The sequence below is a fragment of the Pelodiscus sinensis genome, chromosome 2 (assembly GCF_049634645.1).
Source record: "Pelodiscus sinensis isolate JC-2024 chromosome 2, ASM4963464v1, whole genome shotgun sequence".
NCBI classification, from domain to species: Eukaryota; Metazoa; Chordata; order Testudines; family Trionychidae; genus Pelodiscus; species Pelodiscus sinensis.
Window position 1 is genome coordinate 40,918,838 of NC_134712.1, and position 8,107 is coordinate 40,926,944.

An 8,107-nucleotide genomic window follows, 5' to 3' on the forward strand; every position below is an offset into this window, starting at 1 on the left:
ATACCAGCGAACTGCAACATGGCACACCAGCTTACTTTCACCTTTGGTTGGTCATATTAGTAACTAAAAGTGCTTGCACTGGCAACATTCTTTTTCTTAAGATACAGACGCTTAAGGAAAAGAAAAGAAAGCAGTAAAGAGAAAGTGTCTGCCTCATACTCCAGTACAGCAATTTCCCTCTCACCTTACTAGAAGTCAGGCAACTGGAATACAACACGTACTGCAAACAGATCATCTCTGACATGCATACACTATAGTTGTGTATCTAACGCTATGTGCCAGATAAAAGCTTTCATCTTCTACGCTTGCTAGTTGTCAGATTTCTGTGGACATCAGGATCACCATAGTCATTTCAGTGAAAGACAAAACAAGCCCAAAAGATGCAATTATAATAAACCATGCTGGGCAGGGCAGGTGGATGGTCCATGCAGTGTATAGTCAGTCCACTTCTGTCTCTTGCCCAGATGTCTAGTAAAAGTTTTTATACATCAAGTAAACAGAGGCATAAAACAGTTTGTGTGCTTACTTCTGCTTTCAGGCATTTGTTTAGGCCAAAAAGGAGGCCAAGCAAGATCCCTTCTAAATATCAGGCCTTTGAAGTGAAATAACATTCTCTGTGCAGAATTTTCCTAAGGTTTTACAATACAGTATTTAAAATATTTTTAAATGTCTGGGAGGTTAAGTGATTAGAGCTTTTTCATTATTATTATTATGATAAATGTTAGTCATATTAATAGATCTGAATAATTTCACTGACTACTACTAAACTATTTTGGACATTTTTCAGTTTCTCCTCTTTCAAGTTTGGTTGGTTAAAGGGAAGCATACTTTGGAATAAGTTTATTCATCCTCTGAAGTCAATTCTTGTCTCCCACACCCTTCTTTCTCCCCACCCCTATTTTCATTTAAAAATACCCAACTATCTGCCAAGCCTCCAAATTCTGCAATCTGTACCAGGACAGACTCACTGTTATCACCCCCCATGTTTTCTTTCTGATTCCATGAGTAAAGCAGGGTGTGTCTGACTTCTGTACCAGCGCCACTTCGCACAAATCCAGTTCCTCTCTCATCTGCAGCTAGAACAGCTCTAATGATTCAGGCTCCAACCAGGAAACTGGCTAGCCAGTATGTTCAGGGGTAAATTATTTATTCATCACCACTGACAGCATGTTTCATTGCTGTGCAAACAAACAGATATTGCCTTCCTGTCAGAGCTATTACTCTAATTTTCACTATGTAAACTAATATATTGTGCATAGCAGTTAGCATTTTATAACAGTAGAAAAATGCTATCTCTGCTAGCACTTATTACAATCTTTAAGTATTTTTATGCTTTTAATTTTCTATTACAGAAATCTTTCTTAATAGATGAGTTAGTATATGTTTACTTCCCCTTTCCATCCCACCAGGCTCTTATCAGGTGATATGTAAATAGAATTGACAATAAACAATGCCATCTTATTATAACGACTGCTAATCTTAACTATTAGCTCATAGAAGCCAAAATTTGAAACTAGTTCCTGATCTCTTTAAACAATAAGGTAAGCCACCCATCTTCCTCAATTTTTAAGTGCCTTTGTTTTGCATTTCATTCATGGAAAGTAGATGATGCTGTGTGTTTTGGGCTCTTTTAGATGTTTGGCTAGTCCAGGTGCTGCAACCAGCTCCATGTCAGCTGTAGCAGATACACTGTGTTATCTTCACTAAAGAAGCCACAGGTAAGACAAAATCAAAGTCCACTGGCTGAAAAGGTTTGGTGAGAGAGTGAGTTACTTGTGTTAGCAATATGACCAATACACCTCAAGCCTGAGAGTATATTGCTCAGACAATGGAGTAGCATCAGTGTCCCTGTCTATTTAGCTAGTTGAGTCTTCTGTTGTACTTGAGTCTACATAGTCATGTTGGAGGGTTTGAGAGAGAGAGAGAGAGTGTATGTGAATGTGTATATTTTCCCACCAATTAACTTATAAGGAGAGGAAACGTGGCCTTCTTCATAATTCAGATACCACCATTAGTAGAGATGAAAGTACTTTACAAAGGAGAGCAGTATTATTTTCTTTCCATTTTCAGATGAGAAAATTGAGGCCAAGGGAGGAAAGTGAGTGGCACTGAGGAGGTGGGAGATAGGTGTTCAAATCCTGGTTCTACCTGCATGACCTTGAATGTGAACCTTAATCTCTCTATGCTTCAATTTTTCCTTCTGAAAAATGATGTCACTGCATTGTTCCCTTTGTCTTGGTTGCTTAAGTTATACATTTCAGAGCAGGAACTCTCATTTGGTGTGCTTGTCCCGTGTATAACACAAGGGGGTTCTGGTCTTGACAAAGGCCTGTCAGTGCTTCTGAAATAAAATAGTATTAATTAATAAACATTGAAAGTTTTTGGCACCTCCTTCTCACTAACTTGTGCACCTCCAAAAGGCCTTTAATTCCTACAATTACCTGAGTTTAGTGTTTGGCAGCCTTTTTGTTTTGGTGAAGCAACTCATTACATTCAAGTTTTACATGTAAGCTATAAAATAATACAAATGTAACCATTTTCTGAAGTTTTTGTCTCTGTTGCAGAAGTTGGTGAGCTGCAAAGGTCATGGGAATGAGTTATTTAAAAACTGCACATGCTGGGGACCAGCCAGTATAAGATACTGTACATAGAAACTCGAGGTGGCATCGTATGGTGTAAATTTCAGCTTTAGCTATCACATACTAATCAGACTTTAGGACAGCTTGTTAAACTGCACTAGCATGTAGCAGTAAGTATTCCTGTTTCTCTTATGTGTATTTACATGTTTATAACATTCAGGGTCAGATTAAGAAAGGGGTTTAGGGGCTGCAGCCCAGGGCCACAGGCTAAGGGGGACTCCTCAAAAAGATCTCTGGGCTGCCAAAAATGCAGATCTTTTTGAAGGGCACCTTTAGGGCCCTGGGTTGCAGCCACTAACGCCCCTGTTGTTCTGATCCCACTTGGATGGGAGAGGAAGGGGCTCATGATGCGGCACACTGCCATTGCCCCACCCCTGGCTGCAGCTGCAAGTGCTGGGAAGTTCTGTCCACAAGCTTCCCTTGCTTGCAGGCTCTGCTGCCCAACAACTTCCATTGGCCATGAGATGAGCCCAGGGCTGTGCGCAGACAACTTCCCCTCCCTCCCAGGGCCTGTGCCACCAAAGGGGGGTTTTCCCATGTAAGTGATCTGCACCCTAACCCCTGCCCCAGCCATGAACCCCTCCTGCATCTTAAATCCCACTCAGATCTCACATCCTCACCCCATTCCCTTGCCCTGAGGCCCTCCCACACTCCAAACATCTTGACCCCAGCCTGGAGTCCTCCCCCGCCCTACCCCCCGCAACCCAAACACCTCATCCTCAACTTCACCTCAGAGCCTGTATCTCCATCCAGAGCCTGCTCCCCCTGCCACACCTCAACCCTCTGCCTGAACCCGCAGCCCCCCTGCTGCACTCTGAAGCCCTCATTTGGCCCTACCCCAGAGTCTAAGGCTTCCTATAAAATCTAATAGCCCCAGGCCTCCAGAAGAGTTAATTCAGCCCTGATAACATTAATGGTAGTTTTAAAATACCAAATATATTTACAAGCAGCACCATCATAGCCACATTTTAAAATAATCATTCACCTTTGATAATTACTGGAGTTAATTACTTCAACCTTTGTTTTTCTTTTTTATCTTTCAAAGGCAAGAGCTAGATTAACTTCTTAACCTACAGTTATCAAAACACCTGTTTTGAGCTGTGTGTTCCATCAAAGCAACAACAGGGGGTTATATCCATCCCTCAATTTCTCGCCACAACTCCTGCAGTGAGTTGTATACCCAAGGATATTAACACCATTCAGATAAGAAATATGAAAATGCATAAACTATAATTAGATACTGAATTATCTGGAAATAATTTGGTTTGCTGAATCCAACATCTACCATTTTGCTAATCTTTATCTCCAGTTTAATGTTTCAAAATGTTAGTAATCTTCATGTGATTGCATCTACCATTAGCATAAATAAGATAAGGGTGCTTGCATCAGGAAGTATGAATAAAAATAATGTAATCAAATCCCAGAAGGAATTATAAAGAACAAACCTAGTGTTTTCCCTTCCATTTCCTTTGTAATTAAATCATCCACAGACCTATCTATATATTTTAGAAATGTGCATCTGTTTGTCTGTCTGTGAGCCTGTTTGTTTAAGACCTCATCCTAAATGGTAATAACTAAGACCACCAAATTTGGTAGGCACCTTCCTCTTATTCTAACTTTAAGCAAGGCCAGGGTTTGGCTGTGCCAGGAAAATGGGAAGTACTGAGAATGGGACTGTTTTCCATAATATGGAATTGGAGGGGGCACAGAGAGGAGGGATGCAATACTGAGAGTGGTCACTGAGGACAGTGAACACAGGGAGAGCTATATTGCAGTGACAACTGGGCACAACCACACCATCAAGACAGTGGTTAGCTGGGGCTCACCATCTTGCCTGCCATCAGACCAGGTAAGTAGCCTCCCTGCCCAAAACCCTTGGCTGCAGCACTGGAGGGGGCAGGGAGAGGAAAGGCCCCTGCCAGATGGAGGGGGCTGGAGGGAGAGTAAAGGCTCCTATTGGCTAGTGGGGACAGAAGGCCCCCATCTGCTGGGCGGGAGAGGGCAGGGGAGGATGGGAAGGGGGAGAAGGCCTTTGCTGGCCATGAGGTCTGGGAGGAGAAAGGTCTCTGTTGGCTGAGGGGGAAGCCCCACCAGATGAGCCCCTCCTCACCCTCCAACTCACTCTCGCACCCTGTACCCATCCCCAGTCTCTTACCCTGAGCCTCTCAATCCCTGAGTCCTGTATCCCCCCACAACCCTATCCCTTGCCCTCCCTCCCCTACATTCCCTGTCCTGACTCCTGTACCCCCACATTACCACCCCCTGCCTTGAAGAAGCCAGCCAATGCTGGGTAAGTCTCCTAGTATAACATATGTGATTAAAAACTTTGAATGTATTTCTCATATCAAAATGAGAAAGGGACACTTTACAAAGAATCCAAAATGGTAACACATGGGATACATATGCAGAGTAGTATTTGAACATATTTTTAACTAAAACTGCTTGCACTGACAACACACTTTTTCTTATGACATGGAAGCTTAAGTAAAAAAAAGTTTATACAGCCATTTCCCTCTGACCTTACTAGAAGTTAGGCAACTGGAATACCATGTGTACTGCAGACAAATTTACCCTGGCACACATACAGTACAGCTGTGTATCTAATGCTATATGCCAGATATTAGCTTTCATTTTCTATGCTTGCCAGTTGTTAGATCTCTGAGGACATCAGGATCACCACAGTCATTTCAGTGAAGGACAAAACAAGCATAAAGGATGGTATTATAATAAATTATGCTCCTTCAAGCTTTTTCTTGCACATATGCTGAGGTGCTAGAAATGTAGAAGCTGGTTGTACTATAGCGATATGAAACGGGTGTGATGTGATGTGAAGTGAAATGATAGCAGTGATCGGATGCAGTGATATGAAACCAGACAGTTCTCAAAACTATCAGCACCCATTACACACTTTAAAAAAAAAGGGTTTTCTTGCCATTCATTTTTCTTATGAATTTATATGAAAAGCAAATGAATCCCTGGTATAACTAGTGATAGAAATGTAGCCGTGTTAGTCTGGTCTAGCTGAAACAAAAAACAGGACCATGTAGCACTTTAAAGACTAACAAGATGGTTTATTAGGTCATGAGCTTTCATGGGCCAGACCCACTTCCTCAGATCAAATAGTGGAAGAAAATTGGCATGACCATATATAACAAAGGGATACAATCAAAAAAATGAACACATATGAAAAGGACGAATCAAATTTCAAAACAGAAGGGGGATGAGGGGGAATGGTAAATGTCTGTGAGCTAATGATATTAGAGGTGATAATTGGGGAAGCTATCTTTGTAATGGGTAAAGTAATTAGTGTCTTTGTTAAGACCTAGGTATAAAGTGTCAAATTTAATCATGAATGACTGTTCAGAGGATTCTCTTTCAAGTCTGGTGTTAAAATGTCTTTGAAGCAGAATGCAGGTAATCAAGTCATTGAGACAATGCCCTTTGTGGTTGAAATGGCAAGAAACTGTTTCTGCTCATCTAGAAATATAATTTATGCTATCATGTGCCGAAAGTGTCCGTCTGCTATGTACATTGGACAAACGTCTCAGACACTTCGCCAAAGAATCAATGCCCACAAAACAGATATTAGACAGGATCACAAAGAAAAAACAGTTTCTTGCCATTTCAAGCAGAAAGGGCATTGTCTCAACGACTTGATTACCTGCATCTTGCTTCAAAGACATTTTAACACCAGGCTTGAAAGAGAATCCTCTGAACTATCATTCATGCTTAAATTTGACACTTTACATCTAGGTCTTAACAAAGACACTAATTACCTTACCCATTACAAAGATAGCGTCCCCAATTATCACCTCTAATATCATTAGCTCACAGACATTTACCTCCCCCCCCAATCCTCTTTCTGTTCTGAAATTTGATTTGTCCTTTTCATATGTGTTCATTTTTTTGATTGTATCCCTTTGGTGTATATGGTCATGCCAATTTTCTTCCACTATTTGATCTGAGGAAGTGGGTCTGGCCCACGAAAGCTCATCACCTAATAAACCATCTTGTTAGTCTTTAAAGTGCTACATAGTCCTGTTTTTTATTTCAAATAAGTTATTTTGAAATAATTTCCTAGTGTCGACATGCATCCCATGTTACAGAGCAGCAGGCAGAAGAAATTGACATAAAAACAGATAGTACATAAGTAGTTAATTCAGGGACTCACGTGGCTATTTTATTCCTCATTATGATCCCTAAAATGTCACAGGCTGCCCATTACAAAATAGCAAAAGGACACTTTATTAGCCCTAGCCTCTGATTTTGTAAACTCCAGCCCATGACAATATAACTGTCACAAAGGCAGAAAACAAGAATGATATATAAAATAGAGCAGAACGACAGATATGGGAGAAGAAGGTCAGCATGATCTTTGTTGCATTCTGAAAGAAACAAGCAAGGTAATTAATCATCTCACCATCAGAATAAAACACTCTGTACTTTGTTGTTGGGAACCTGAGAAAGATTTGGAATCTGAAGGTATTGGGCAAAGTTTAGGATATTGAAGTCAGTCAGAGGTGGATTACGATTTATTGGGGCGCTGGGCATAAAGAACATTTGGGCCTCTCACAAACCCCTGCTCCTCTCTTCCCTGAAGCCCATCTCCTGGCCAGGTCAGAAGCCAGATCTGGACTGTATTAGAGCCTCCAAGGAGCCCAGGCTGCTATGAGGAGCCTTGGACTCTCTGCCTGCCCTGCCTAGGGCAGGTGGAGGATCAAAGGCTTCCCACAGTGACTTGGGCTCCCTGAGTAGCTGTTACCATGGCCCAGGTCCAGCTTCCAGCCTGGCCAGGCAGTAGGGCTTTGGGGAAAAAAGGAGGAGAAGGAAACAGGACGACAATTCCAGCACCTGTGTCCACCCTACTTCCACACAGGATCCGCAGCTCTTGGAGGCTCCCAGGTTGGCGCGAGCCCCTGGGCAAGGGCCCCATGAGCCCATGCATTAACCCACCACTGAAACCAGTGCTTCACTCAAGTGATTCTTGAACAAGGGAACACTAAGACTTGCTTTAAATTATGCCTATCCCACTGAAACCACTGGTGGTGTAAGAGCTATGTGACATTCTTGTCTAGTTAAATGTCAGTTCTTTATACAGACTCTTAAATACAGTGAATGTTTATCATAGCTACAGCTGAATTTGAAAATTAAATGTATTTGATCATAATTCCAGCCTCTTACTACAATTCCTCACTCTCTGGTGCACATTTTTAACTGTATCTGCAGTTAATTAACTCTGATAGTGAAGGAGGAGTCCTGTGGCACCTTAAAGACTAACTGATTTCTTTGGGCAAAAGCTTTCATGGGCAAAGACCCAGACATAAGATTTCATGGGCAAAGCCTCACTTCATCCCACTTTGTCAAGTGAGTCTTTGTATGTGAAAGCTTATGTCCAAGTAAATCTTTTAGTCTTTGAGATAGCACAGGAATCTGTGTTGTTTTTGCAGATCTAGAACAACATGGCTACC

At 41.8% G+C, this 8,107-nt stretch overlaps 1 non-coding gene across 1 annotated transcript; it reads left to right on the top strand.

Annotated features, from left to right (window-relative positions):
* The first annotated feature begins 7,310 nt into the window (after window positions 1–7,310).
* LOC112545144 (small nucleolar RNA SNORA5) lies at window positions 7,311–7,439 on the top strand. Its single transcript, XR_003088577.1, has one exon. It is a non-coding gene; the product is annotated as a small nucleolar RNA SNORA5 (small nucleolar RNA).
* The last annotated feature ends 668 nt before the right edge of the window (window positions 7,440–8,107 follow it).